Source organism: Protopterus annectens, chromosome 17.part0 (assembly GCF_019279795.1).
Source record: "Protopterus annectens isolate FY-2018-M chromosome 17.part0, PAN1.0, whole genome shotgun sequence".
NCBI classification, from domain to species: Eukaryota; Metazoa; Chordata; order Ceratodontiformes; family Protopteridae; genus Protopterus; species Protopterus annectens.
This window is the reverse complement of record NC_056751.1, coordinates 587,470,750-587,486,196: the sequence shown is the minus strand read 5'-3', so window position 1 is coordinate 587,486,196 and position 15,447 is coordinate 587,470,750. Positions and strand designations below refer to the sequence as shown.

Here is a 15,447-nt window from a genome sequence, read left to right as displayed (position 1 = left end):
AGCATCATTTTCCCAATATACCCAGCATCCCTCCTCAACACATGTAAAACCAACGCAATCTCGCCTCTCTTGCTTTGTATCCAAACTGTCCAACCTGAGCTGACCCTCTAATATACTGATTCCTAATCCTGTCCATCCTAGTCACACCAAGTGCAAATCTTAACATCTTTAACTCTGCCACATCCAGCTCTGACTCCTGCCTTTTCGTCAATGCCACCATCTCCAACCCATATAACATAGCTGGTGTCACTACTCTCTTGTAGACCTTCCCTTTCTCTCTTACTAGTACCCGTCTGTCACAAATCACTCCTGACACTTTTCTCCACCCATTCCACCCTGCCTGTACTCTCTTCTTCATCTCTCTTCCACACTCACCATTACTCTGAACTGTTGATCCCAAGTACTTAAACTCATCCACCTTTACCAACTCTACTCCCTGCAACCTCACCATTCCTCTACCCTCCCTCTCATTTACACACATATATTCTGTTTTTGCCCTGCTGACCTTCATTCCTCTCCTCTCTAAAGAATATCTCCACCTCTCCAGGGTCTCCTCAACCTGGTCCCTACTCTCACTACATATCACAATGTCATCTGCAAACATCATAGTCCACTGGGCATCCTGTCTAATCTCATCTGTCAACCTGTCCATCACCAATGCAAATAAAAAAGGGCTCAGAGCTGATCCTTGATGTAATCTCACATCCACCTTAAATGTATCTGTCACTCCCACAACAGTCCTCACCAATGTCACACTACCCTTGTACATATCCTGTACCACTCTTACATACTTCTCTGCCACTCCCAACTTCCTCATACAATACCACAACTCCTCTCTAGGCACCCTGTCATATGCTTTCTCTAAGTCCACAAAGACACAATGCAACTCCTTCTGACCTTCTCTGTATTTCTCCAACAACACTCTCAGAGCAAATATTGCATCTGTAGTGCTCTTTCCTGGCATGAAACCATACTGCTGATCACTAATCATCACCTCCCTTCTTAACCTAGCTTCCACTACTCTTTCCCATAACTTCAAGCTGTGACTGATCAATTTTATCCCTCTGTAGTTAACACAGCTCTGCACATCACCCTTATTCTTAAAGATAGGTACCAAAACACTTTTTCTCCACTCCTCAGGCATCCTCTAACTTTCCAAAATTTCATTAAACAATCTGGTTAAAAATTCCACTGCCATTTCTCCTAAGCACCTCCATGCTTCCACTGGTATGTCATCTGGGCCAACAGCCTTTCCATTCTTCAGCCTCTTCATAGCTGTCCTTACTTCCTCCTTGCTAATCTGCTTCACTTCCTGATTCACTATCCCCACATCATCCACCCTTCTCTCTCTCTCATTCTCTTCATTCATCAGCCCTTCAAAGTACTCTTTCCATCTACTCAACACACTCTCCTCACTTGTGAGTACGTTTCCCTCACTATCCTTTATCACCCTTACCTGCTGAACATCTTTCCCAGCTCTGTCCCTCTGTCTAGCCAATCGGTACAAGTCCTTTTCTCCCTCTTTAGTGTCCAATCTCTCATACAACTCTCCATATGCCTTATCCTTAGCCTTCGCCACCTCTCTCTTTGCCATGCGCCTCATCTCCTTATACTCATGTCTACTTTCTTCATCTCTTTGACAATCCCTCTTCTTCTTCGCCAGCCTCTTCCTCTGTATACTCTCCTGTACTTCCTCATTCCACCACCATGTCTCCTTGTCCTCCTTCCTCTGTCCAGATGTCACACCAAGCACCTTCATAACAGTCTCCCTTACTAGCTCTGCTGTAGTTACCCAGCTATTCGGTAACTCTTCACCGCCTCCCAGTGCCTGTCTTAACTCTTCCCTGAACTCCACCTCACAATCACCCTTTTTTAACTTCCACCATTTAATCCTTGGCACTGCTTTCACACTCCTCCTCCTCTTCTTGATCACCAACGTCATCCTACAGACCACCATTCTATGCTGCTTAACTACACTTTCCCCAGTCACCACTTTACAGTCTCCAAACTCCTTCAGACTGGCCCTCCTACATAGCATATAATCCACCTGTGTGCATCTTCCTCCACTCTTGTACGTCACCCTATGCTAAACATCAATCTATCAGGCACTCTCTTCACCTTCAAAACACTCTTGGCATACTGTTCCTTTAGGATAACCCCTACCCCATTTCTCCTGCCATCCACACCATGATAGAACAATTTGAACCCACCTCCTATACACCTGGCCTTACTCCCCTTCCATCTGGTCTCTTGCACGCACAATATATCAACCTTCCTTCTTTCCATCATATCAGCTAGCTCTCTCCCTATACCAGTCATACTGCCAACATTCAAAGTTCCTATCCTCAGTACTACACTCCTAACCTTCCTCCTCTCTTCCTGCCTTCAGGCATGCCTTCCCCCTCCTCTTCTTCTTCGGCCAGCAGTAGCCCAATTTCCGCCAGCACCCTGATGACTAACGGTACTGGTGGCGGTCACTGTTAACCCGAGCCTCGCCCGATCCGGTATGGAAATATGAAATGTTCTCCACATCAGTAATTTGGCAGAGGTTTTACGCCAGATGCCCTTCCTGACGCAACCCTCCCCATTTATCCAGGCTTGGGACTGGCACAAAGAAATGCACTGGCTTGTGCATCCCCAGTGGCTGGGTTAGTTTGTTATATTTTGTAATATTGAAATTGGTGGAACTGACATATTAAATATATTACTTTTTGACATAAAAATAAAGTAGAATACAGAAGGAAAACAGCTGGTGAATCAAAAGTAGAAAAAATCCACCAACAAATATGAAAAACTATCTGTATTTATTAAACATAGTACCGTAAAGTGGGCATTTTCATCACAGGCAAACTCCTTCAGACCTGAACAACACAGAAAGAAAACAACATTAGATAGGTGAAGGTTGATAATACAAGCAAACCCTTAAGCAATAAAAATCTTCCTTAATAAGTCCATGCAAAACTCACAGAATCTACAAAATATAGAAAAAGTTCTGAAAATGTTCACTTGAAAATACTTTCATTAGACTTGGGCTTGAAATTTGCAACTTCGGGTAGAGCAGATAGTATGTTCATCAACTGTGCAACAAAGTAGTACATTGGATAAGTGTCGAGTTTTTTTTTCTTTTTTTTTAAGTGTGACAAAGTCTGTCTATGGCGAAAGCATTCACTCCATGTGTTTTTGTCTTAATAAATACAATAATTCTTAGTGTTTGTTGAGGGAGGTTTTTTTTTTTACTTTTTCAACAGAGCAACTTAAAATGAAGGTATAATTAGCATAGTTTATATGTATTATGTGTTTTTGCCTGTGTGCATATTGACTGAAACTATATGACTAGATCTAAGCTGAGCTACACCTCATTTCTAAGTATAATTATAAAAAAAGCAATACAAGAGAGAAAGAGAAGACGTGCACGTGCACACAAATTGCTATGTTATAAAGACACAGTGCTAACATGGAAAATGAACTACAATTGCAAAATTAAATCAGCTAGTGTGATTAGCATAAGGTTAACGCTAACAGGGACAGTAGCATGGTGGAACAATAAAAATGAACAGAAAAGAAAGAGTTTCAAGTGTTTCTGAAGGAAACAGGGTGGATGATAAAACAGCAAGAGGTTACAGGGTTTTTTTTGCATAAAAGAAGATGTAAGGAGAAACAGTGACTGAGCTGTAATCATATGCAGATGAATAGTGTAGTGGTGCACTGAACCCTGCAACAGATGGAGCAGGAGTCTGAAGAAATAGGAGGAGAGGAAAGAAGAAAGTGATATGAAGCAGAATGTACACATAAATGATATACTGTGAACCTGGCGCAGTGAAGGACCAACTTATGTTGGGTACCAAAAGGTGTGGTGAGTATAGCAGTAATAAATGACCATAAAGGTACAAAAGGTGATCAGGGATAGCCTTAACAATTGTGGGGTCTAATTTGGTCCATTTTGGTGAAACCCCTCAGCTGACACCACCCCTCTCGCATTTACTGCCCCAAGTATTGATCCTCTTGCTGGTTTCCTGAACTTGACTATTTTAGATTAGGTATCCAAACAATGTCAGTATTTATCAAGGTAGGTATCAAAACAATGTCTGTATCCCTAAATATGAACAAGTACCTTTTCATTCCTTATATGTCCTTACTCTCCCTTCTTCACTTATTTCCTTACAGCTATCTAATTCTCTCCTGACTTTTTCTCTAAATATACCATAAGACTGTTTTTTGCTCAATTCATATTGTGATTCCTATTTGTAATAGACTAACTTACCTTTAATTTCTCTACAAACTGTCTAAAATTTTTCTAAATATTACATGATTGTCATATAAGTTATATCGATTCTTAACCAATGTTTTTATATTATGTCTAATTTGTTATAATTATTTAAACTGCAGATATTTTGATTTATTTTTAAAGACTGTAAAATTATTGTTCTTAAATGTTTTGTCATAATTTGAAGCTAGCAGTATTTAGCATCTGCCTGTGACATAGGCCTCAGATCTTTGGCAGATGCTGGAAGTCATAACACAATTACATCACTACACATCTCAAGCCTAGTGCTTATTTCTCCTTAAAGGCAACACAGAGAGCTCCCTAGTATAGACACCCTGTCTCTTGCTGCCAAAAAGTAGTTTAATTTCAGTTATTTTTCTGAAGTTAACCTCCTGTATTCCACTTTCCACTGTTAAAATATATACATTTAAACAGTTACAATAGTGTATGTGCATTTCTGTTGTCTTCCAGCAGGGCACACTGTGGATACATCTTTAAGCTCAGTGCTTTACAAAATACCTTTTTTTAACACACGTCTGTACAGACCAGTTTGATATACACATGACATACAGTTCTAATACATTTGTAACACAAGAATCTTATATAGATCCTGCTGATATTCACAAATGACATATAAATATTTACAAAGGTTCAGCTAGCTGTGCTGGCAGTATCTCTCTTTGTCACAAGTAGCAAACATTGTGAGGCATACAAGAGAAAAAAGCTGTGGTTACTAATGCAGCCACACTAGCTGCCAGTGCAATCCATGACATGACATGTTGTTCCCTACATTAATATATAACTATGAAGAGAACAAGATTAAAATTAGGAAAACATTTTACACTTTGCAGTAGTGTCTTTCAGGCAAATCTCTTGGCCACATAAGGCATAATGACCCTATCATAGCCTGGTGGAGGTCTTATTAGGCCAAATAGGTCCAAATGGTCCAAGGCTTAAGGCCAGCCCTGAAGGTGATACAGCTGACATCCATTCTGGCCAAGGAGCTGGAAAAAGTTTTACAGAGCCTGTTTATGCACAGGGAGTTGCAAAGCTATAACTATAAAAGGATATACCCACAACAGATTTATGTGGAACTTTTTCCAGCATGGAAATAGAAAGCAAAAAGGTATCATTTACTGCTACTAATCACTGATGTCAGGAGAGGTAAGGGAAGATCCATCATACGGCAGAAACTGTAAAACCAGTACAACTCCATTTATACAGGGAGAAAGTATGGGAAACTCAAATGACTTGGCCACAGTGGTAAAAGTGGTGAAGCAGTGACACACCTACCCTCATGATATGAAATGATACTCTTATCATCTATGACAATGAAAGGCAGAAGAGACTGAGCTGATCAGATGAGCCATGGAATGTGCTGGCAAATGCTCTCTACCATGTTTATTTATCAGGAAAATGAGCTTGTCTGTTGACACTTTCAGTCACAATCTGGCCTCAAAGAGCAGTGAAATTATCAACACTCATAATACACGGCAGAGAAGGTTATAGTGCTTGTCAACATATACAGCAAATACATTAAACTCAGATTAAATAGAACATTTAACAAATGCTGTACAACATAGCATACCTTTCACTGAGTACAGATACAATTGAAATTATACAGAAGTGAAGTACGCTGTAAAAGTGCAGAACAAGGACAATAGTTATTAACCATCCTCATGGAAGCAGTTGCAGGCTGATTCTAAAATGCAGTGTTTGTGAAGAGGGTCCTAAAAGTCTTTAATAGTCTTTTGGCTTTTAATTTCAACTGGCAGGTGTTTGCAGGTTGCTGCTCACAGCCTTGGGAAATCTCATTCTCTTAATGCAGTTTTGAATTGTGGTCTAGCATGGGAAAAATAGCTGTCTCATGGGTTCCAGATTTTATATGAGTTGCCTTATATGAGTTATTTCTGTTTCAGAGGTGGGCAATAGCCTTGTCTTAGAACTTTGAAAATTAAAGTGCTTGCTAGAAAAGTGGCCATGTTAGTGACAGAAAGTCAGTTAGTGTTTTTGAGTAACTTGTAGTTACAAAGTAAGGGATCAGTTAGTAAGATAAATTTACAGATTTTTGTTCTCTGCCATTTATATTTTGTGGGTGTTATGGGTATTATATGCAATTATATTGTAATTTACTTAATAAAGCATTCATGGCAATGGCTAAGCAGGCTTTTGGAAAGAAGATGACTACATTTATAACAGACTTTTAGTTAAGTTAGGACCTTATTTTTTATGTTGAGCATATAGAGAATAATGATTACACTCTGATATCCAGAAAATAACAATTCAGTTAAGCACTAGAGTGGTATGAAACCCAACAGTTGTTAAGCACCCCCCCAAGAGCTGTTAAAATCAGATATCGCACAAATGATAGTGCTGGCCAACAAACCACAGTGGCAGAACTTGAAAACCACTTTGTTTTTACCTGCTGTACCTCTACTCTATCCCTAACTTTCTTAAAAAATATACCCAATACGTGTGTTGCAATCCATTTGATAGTGCCGACTAAGTGCTTTACCAGCTATAAATGCCAACAAAACACTTCATATTTTTCCCCATTGTTTGCCTAACTAGTAGTACATGAAGAAATAAATCTCCATGTAGTACAAAAAACTATGATCAGGTCTCCAATCATAACCTTGGATTATGTGTTCTCTTCACTTTCCAAGTGAAGTTCTTGGCATTCATGTCTCATACACATAATAAAGCATTTATGATCACCAACCCATTCATAATCTTCTATATTATCTGAGTGTAATGCTGAGAAGAGAGTTGAGTCCAGTATTAGGTAAAGGTATTGATGTTCGGTGACATAGGAGACAGCATTACCATTGCAAGCCTTTATTATAATTTCTGGAATAGTAGTTAGTTTTCTTGTTGTGGTGAATATCATGATAATGGTTTCCTTGGTGTTGATTAGAAGCATGTTTTAATAAGTCCAGATGCCTGTCTCAGTGAAGTTATTTTGTAGCTTATTTTGCAAGTCGAAGTGATTTGTACCAGCTTGAAGGAAAACAAATTCATCTGCATACATGACAAGGTTAAGATCTGATAAGTGTACGGGGGTGGGTCACTGATAAATAGTGAGAGGAGTAGTGGCTCTAGTAGTGACCCTTGAGGTACTTCTCTGTTGAGTATGTCCGCAGAAGAAAGGGAGTTGTTATAACAGACCTGAAAGAATCTGTTTTATCTGTTTTGAGGGTAACTGACATCAGAGAATGGTGTTTTCCTCAAAGTTTAAGACAATTAAGCTTATTAAGAAGTATGTGATATTTAATTGCTTCAAATGTCCTCGTCATGTCTACTGCTGTGTTGTTCCCTGTGTTCATACTTGAGTAAATGGTATCTGTAGCCATTAAAACAGATGTAAAAGGGCTGACATGATTGTGAAAGCCATGCTGAACTAGTTATTAGGTTATTTATTTATTCATTTCTTTGGCTGGGATTTGTTTGCTTATTTGTTTATTAGTAACTGGACTAGACTAGTCAGGCCTTTTTTAAGCATGACCTTGTTGCAACAAAAGTATGAGAGAAATACTGAATTTGCAATGACCGCATAAGCTTTGCCTGATAAATAGTATAAGCATGTAATGAGATGACAGGGGATGTGCATCCTACAGATATTTCAGCATGCTCAGTTGTGAGGAGCATGCCTGAAGGGCAAGGGCAAGTGCTTTACATCCCCTGGGTATACATATATATATATGGATCTACTTTTCTTCGTCAAAAAGTAGATGCCAACTTCAGCATAAGTGCATTTCAATGAAAATGCTCTTTCACTGACGTCTAGTCACTGGATCAGCTGACTAAAAAAAAAAAAAAATGCAAGCCCCCTGCACCCCCTACTTAAATATACCAACTCCGAGATTGCACTACAGTGAGGAAAAGGGAATATTCCCCTTCTGCACTGTATTGTGATCTCTCTACTCGGTTTTTGAAGTTTCAGTACTTCGAACAAGTGGTCTCGCACAAGTGGGTTTCGAAGTACTGAAATTTCAATCAACCAAAGTAGACCCGGAAATATATATATATATATATATATATATATATATATATATATATATATATATATATATATATATAATGCACACCCTCATGTCTCCCCCCCCCTTTTTTTTTGCAGTTTGGATTTTACATTTAGTACTTTATATATGACAATAATATGTTTTGCAGTACATTTTAATGTAAATAGTACTTTTATCCCTTTTAATTAATTGATTGCTGTCTAGAGTTGTAACTTTTTAAGTGTATAGAATTTTGGTATCTAGTTTTTAGGGTAATCATTCAACGGACCCACCTGTCAAACTGTTGTGTGCTGTTGCACAGTCCAGTTTATAAACATGTGCTAACACTACATAACACCTCAGCTGAGCTAGTTCTGTCATGTGATAAGGTCAGGTGAGAGACTTACTTGAGTAGAACAGTGTGTCCCAATATGTATAATGTTTTCAAGGTAAGACGCAAAAATATTTGCGAGACTAATATTTCTGTTAGCAACTCCTAGAAATGAAACACATATATATTCCAGTAGCAATACTCCTCCCACCATCATTTTGAGTTGGTTTAGGTGAACTATCAGTTGAAGTAAAACGATGCAATTCCATTACTACATTTGTATGTTGCTTCATCTTGAAGAATGGCTCTGAATTTCATCTCTGATTGCATTATCGCAGGTACCTCCTTAACTGAGGAGACAAAAGCTTTCCAAAATTTAAGTCAAGAAATAGAAAATAATTTGGAGCTAAAGGGTAAAGAACGTTGGGGAATGCCCACACAAAAAGATGCAGCTAAACTTCACATTGGTGTTTTTCTTTGCATACTAGTCATTAATGCCCTCTGCAAGGACCTACAGTAGACCATGTTGTGTAACTTACAAGTCAGAACTCCAATACATAATTTGGCTAAGATGTGACTGGGTAGTCAACCAGATCTAAAAAAGAAGGTAATGCAGTAATATTCTAGACTGAACACTGCAATGATTAACCTGGGACTTTGATTAAGAGATATATTCAACCTGTGCATATTTTGCAAAACTAGTCATCATCACCTAGAGGACATATTCTAAGTGGAATAAGAAAACATTTTTCAGTACCGGAGTAGCTTCATTATATAACAAGTTGTTAAAATGGTAAGAAGCAGTGTGAATGTTTTATGTATGCATGTATGTGCTGCAAAATTATGCAGTGGGTCTAACTAACCCCCCCCCCCCCACCTAGGTATATTTAGGAAACCATCACTTGAAAAAAGAAGAAGAAAAGCAAGAAAAGAGGCAGTGACTTGAATAATATGATAAGCCTGATAGAATACTCTTGGCAATTAGATGCAGGATCAGTCAATTATTGATCTATTGCATAACATGAGGGTTAATATTTAAGTTGGTACACATGTATCCATGAGGAATGAGGTACTTTATGTGGAGCAAAGCATGTGTAGTACATCAAATACATGTCCCAGACTACCTGAAGTTGGTTGAAGAGCACTAAAGACTTTTAATAAAATGACATTATTTTTTCTTAAACGATGTCATTGTATGATATCAGTAATCCACTTTTGTTTGTGGGTATATCAGGATTTATCCATGGATGGCTTTGTTTTATCACTCGGGCTTCAACCTTATGATCAAACTACATTAAGCATGGGTAAATCCTGATATACCCACACACAGTCATGGATTGTCGCTTAATTAATGGACTCACGCCAGAAACTATGCAATGAACCTTGTTAGCAGCCAGCTCATTGCCTTAGTCCTCTGTACTGAGCTGCCAGATGTGTCATTATAAAAAGGCAAAAGACATGCACGTAGCATAGTGACTGCATAAGATATAAGCTAAAGCATGTTTTAGTATCAACACTTTGGTTTGCTTTTGTTAAAATCTACACTGTTTTTGAATTATACCATTGTTAATGGTGTCTGTCACTTGGAATTTAAATCACACAGTTTAAAAATAATTTCCTCTCAGAGGTTGGAGAGGACAGAATATGTTAGCACCGGTCACACATTAACTTGAGAGCTTAGCATTTGCATACCATCATCTGCAGGAAATTCAGGTTTACAGCACAGCAGCTGTTTCATCTTCATAAATAATACACCTGTACAGTTGGAAGTATTTGCCCTTTAGGCAAGATTCAAGGTGTAGTCCTTTACTGTTGTTTGTTATTTAGAGAAACACAGTGACAAATGTGAAGTGTTCTTTCTGTTCTTTGACTTGCTGAGGTCAACAGTTAACAAATACTGAGAAGCTCAGTTTGTATAAACTGACACGTTGCATAGGGTTCATTTAAATTCTTTATATAGAATCTAGACGATAGATGAACTGGACCAGTGGACCAGAATCAGTCATGACCTGAAGTAAATAATGCAGTTGTTCAGAAATATGGAGAATAGCCTGCACAGTGGAAAACTCACAAAGCCGGCATAAAAGAGAACTACAGATAAATGTTTACAGGAGATAACAGTATAGGTTGTGTAGTCCTAATATAAGACAGACAGTGAGTGAGACAGAGAGAGAAACAGACAGGCAGGCAACGAGAGAACACCAATCTTGCACTATAGCCTTCATTGAGGTACCATCTTCCAGAAGGTCTATCATGCCTTTGTTTTGCGCCATTTTCTTTCACTATTGCTGTCCGTGCCTTAATGAGAATGACTCCCTGAGGCTCTGTTATGAAGCAATTAGTTGCTCTATAACAGAGCATCAATTCTTACTTGGAGTTCCCAGACTTCCATGTTGTACAACTATAATACCAAGCCTCAAAAACAAAACTGATATAACCAGTAAACTCATGGTTACAAACCCTTCACCCAAATTGGCCTTAACTGCTGCCAAATGTATTATGTGACCTGTTCAGCATAATGTGAATCAGAAAGTGTGGTAAAGCAGTATGTTGTGAAAGGGTGGCAAATGTGTAAGGCCATATCATTCAAGCTTAGGTACAAATAAGCATGACAACATACAAGTTCAGGTGTGATTTAGGAAAATGGCATGGAAGCATAGGTGTATTATAAAAAGTATAGCATGGCATCATGGGCATGATACAGAAATAAAACAAAGAATCATGGATGCAGTGAAGGAGTATGGCATGCAAGTGTGGGTGTGATGCAGGAGTACTAAATTCAAATGCAGGAGCTGGCACATAAGTGCAAGTGGCATAGGAATCTGGTATACAATTTTAGGTGTACTAAAGCTTTGTGACTAGTAACCATATGTGACACAGGAGTATTGCACATAAGAATGTATATAATAAAAGGATAGTGTGTGCAATGTAGTAATACAGCATAATGACATGGCTGCAGAATAGGAATATACTGTGTAAGCATGGCAGTAGTACAGACAAGCATCATGAAATTGTGAGTGAAGTGCAGCTATACTGAATACAAGCTCACGTACAATGAAGGACTATTGTAAAAGTAAGAGTGCAGTGTATAAGAATGGCATGGAAAGACTGGTGCCTGGGAAAATTCTAGAAACATTGCATCCAGGCACAAGCATGGTATGCAAGCGTAAACATTGTAGGGGTACGGTAACAAGTGTGGGTGTAATATAGCAGCATGGTATGCAAGCGTAAACATTGTAGGGGTATGGTAACAAGTGTGGGTGTAATATAGCAGCATGGTATGTAAGCCTAAACATTGTAGGGGTATGGTAACAAGTGTGGGTGTAATATAGCAGCATGGTATGCAAGCCTAAACATTGTAGGGGTATGGTAACAAGTGTGGGTGTAATATAGCAGCATGGTATGCAAGCCTAAACATTGTAGGGGTACGGTAACAAGTGTGGGTGCAGTGTAGCAGCATGGTATGCAAGCGTAAACATTGTAGGGGTGTGGTAACAAGTGTGGGTGTAATATAGCAGCATGGTATGCAAGCCTAAACATTGTAGGGGTATGGGAATAAGTGTGGGTGCACTATAGCAGCATGGCATGCAAGCCTAAATACTGTAGGGGTATGGTAACAAGTGTGGGTGTAATTTAGCAGCATGGTATGCAAGCCTAAACATTGTAGGTGTATGGTAACAAGTGTGGGTGTAGTGCAGCGACATGGTATGCAAGCCTAAACATTGTAGGTGTATGGTAACAAGTGTGGGTGTAGTGCAGCGACATGGTATGCAAGCCTAAACATTGTAGGTGTATGGTAACAAGTGTGGGTGTAGTGCAGCAGCACAGTATACAAGCCTAAACATTGTAGGGGTACAGTAACAAATGTGGGTGTAGTGCAGCAACATGGTATACAAGACTAAACATTGTAGGGGTACAGTAACAAATGTGGGTGTAGTGCAGCAGCATGGTATGCAAGCCTCAACATTGTAGGGGTACAATAACAAGTGTGGGTGTAGTGAAGCACGGTATGCAAGCTTAAACATTATAGGGGTGCTGTAACAAATGTGGGTGTAGTGCAGCAGCATGGTATACAAGCCTAAACGTTGTAGGGGTATGGTAACAAGTGTGGGTGTAATACAGCAGCATGGTATACAAGCCTAAACGTTGTAGGGGTACGGTAACAAGTGTGGGTGTAGTGCAGCATGGTATGCAAGCTTAAACATTTTAGGGGTACAGTAACAAATGTGGGTGTAGTGCAGCAGCATGGTATACAAGCCTAAACGTTGTAGGGGTATGGTAACAAGTGTGGGTGTAATACAGCAGCATGGTATACAAGCCTAAACGTTGTAGGGGTACGGTAACAAGTGTGGGTGTAGTGCAGCATGGTATGCAAGCTTAAACATTTTAGGGGTACAGTAACAAATGTGGGTGTAGTGCAGCAGCATGGTATACAAGCCTAAACGTTGTAGGGGTATGGCAACAAGTGTGGGTGTAGTGCAGCATGGTATGCAAGCTTAAACATTTTAGGGGTACAGTAACAAATGTGGGTGTAGTGCAGCAGCATGGTATACAAGCCTAAACGTTGTAGGGGTATGGTAACAAGTGTGGGTGTAATACAGCAGCATGGTATACAAGCCTAAATGTTGTAGGGGTACGGTAACAAGTGTGGGTGTAGTGAAGCACGGTATGCAAGCCTAAACATTATAGGGGTACTGTAACAAGTGTGGGTGTAGTGCAGCAGCATGGTATACAAGCCTAAATGTTGTAGGGGTACGGTAACAAGTGTGGGTGTAGTGCAGCAGCACGGTATATGGGCCTAAACATTGTAGGGGTACGGTAACAAGTGTGGGTGTAGTGCAGCATGGTATGTAAGTCTAAGTATTGTAGGGGTATGGTAACAAGTTTGAGTGTACTGCAGCAGCATGGTACAGTAGTGTAGGTGCAATGTGAGGACACAACATACAAATGTGGGGTGTGACATATCACTACAGCTAAGGGGTAAGTATATGATGCAAGGATGGTATAACCTTCATGCATTAAAAACAGATTCCTATATGATAAGATGAATAGCAAACTGGCTACGCACAGTGCAGATAGCTGCTGCCTCATCAGAGGTTATGAAGGTGGCCAGTGGTTACCCCTAGGGGGTTCATTACTCATTTGCTTTTTTTTTTTTTTTTTTTTAACCAGGAAAGTCTGTCAGGGAACTGAAATGCCCATTTTCAGAGGGCCCTGGGAGAAAAGCTCCAAAGCAAGGACAGAAATACATTTTTGAAAACTAAAAGACAAACATTGAACAATGACTATTTACATAGTATTTCAAACCAAACAATCAAAAAAACTTATTTACAAAGCATATCAGATTAAGGAAATACAAGCTTTTTAAGATATTGTGAGTAAAATCAAAGATACTGCATTATTCCACTTGTACAGTATCTTCAGTGGACAGGGTTAGGATTGCATACTTCAAAACTGTAGGTCTGGTAGAACTGCATAGCTTATTAGTTGCCAAGTATAATGTAGGGTGCATTTGAACTTTAGCAAGTTATTTAAAATCCTGATGTGATTTGGAAATGTATTCCATGCCTTGGAGATGGCGACAGAGAATAGCGAATCATCTCAATATTTATTTGATTATTAGCTACATTTACTTTACGTTCTGAGGAACTTAGGGTTCTATTTGGTACATGCCATTGCATGAGATTTGACAATGGGGGTGTTTTAAGTGGATGGGTAAGTATTTTGTGTGCTGTGGGCAGCTGGGATAGGGTAATGTGTTGAGGAATTTCAAGCCAGTTGAGAGTATTGAACACAGTGTGGTGGTGTGAGCAGATGAGGAGGCTGTAGGCGGATTTGCTAATTTTGTTGTAGGTGTTTTCTATTGTGTGTTTGGTGGAACAGTTGAGATTTGTGAATACTGGTTAAGCACATAGGATGGTAGGAAGGAAAAGGGAGAGGGCAGCTATTTTATTACTATGATTACTTAGCCGGTGATTAGCTCTGTAAAGAGAGTTTAGTTTATAATGTGCCTTTTTGACTGCAGTGTCAATGTGCAGTTCAGATTTTAACTTTTTCTCAATGATAACTGCTGTTAATTTTGTGTTGGTGACATTTTAAATTTTTGTGTTGCTTGAGGAGATAATATTATGGTCAGTGTTCTTTTGATTGATTTATGTTTTTAGGAAGGATACAATTAGATTGTTTTTGTTGGGGTTTAAGAGCAATTGAGATTTATTTAGCCATTTTTTCTATACAGGTGAAAGCTTCCTTTCTGATTGTTTTTCAGGTGGGAAGATTTGTGGCTGTGCGGGTTAAAGCTGAGTCATGAGCATATTGCATTGTGGTGGCAAGTTTTGATTTCTTCTGCATGTCATTGAACCAGGTATGGGGCCATGGGGGGCTCCTGTAATGATTGAAAGTCAGGTGGAGTGGAAGTCATTCCATTTTAGATACTTGGTGCAATTGTTTAGGTATCTGGTGAGTCAGCTAGTTGAGGGAGGTGTGAGGTGTATAAAACCATGTCAAAGGCTTTTGCCAAGTCCAGTAAAAGGGTGAAGATAAAATTACCCGGGTTTTTACTTTTATTAATGGTATCGAGGAAATGTAGCAGGGCAGTTTCATTGCTGTGGTGGGGTCAAAAGCTATGTTGGGTAGGAGAAAATAATTCATTATCTAGAATAAAGACTAGGAGTTGCTGATATACACCTTTGTAAGTATTTTGAAGAGGGAAGGAAGGGTTGCTATAGGGCAATAGTTTGACAGTTCAGTGGATGTGCCACCTTTGTGTAATGGGGATATGAAGGAAACTGTCCATAGGGCCGGTATGTAGGTTTCTCTAATGGATCTATTAATTAGGATAAATACAGGGT

General features: G+C 39.3%; 1 long non-coding RNA gene across 2 annotated transcripts in view; it reads left to right on the top strand.

Annotated features, from left to right (window-relative positions):
* Window positions 1–15,447, top strand: part of LOC122791629 — a 286,401-nt gene that overhangs the window by 74,404 nt on the left and 196,550 nt on the right. The window lies entirely within an intron of this gene.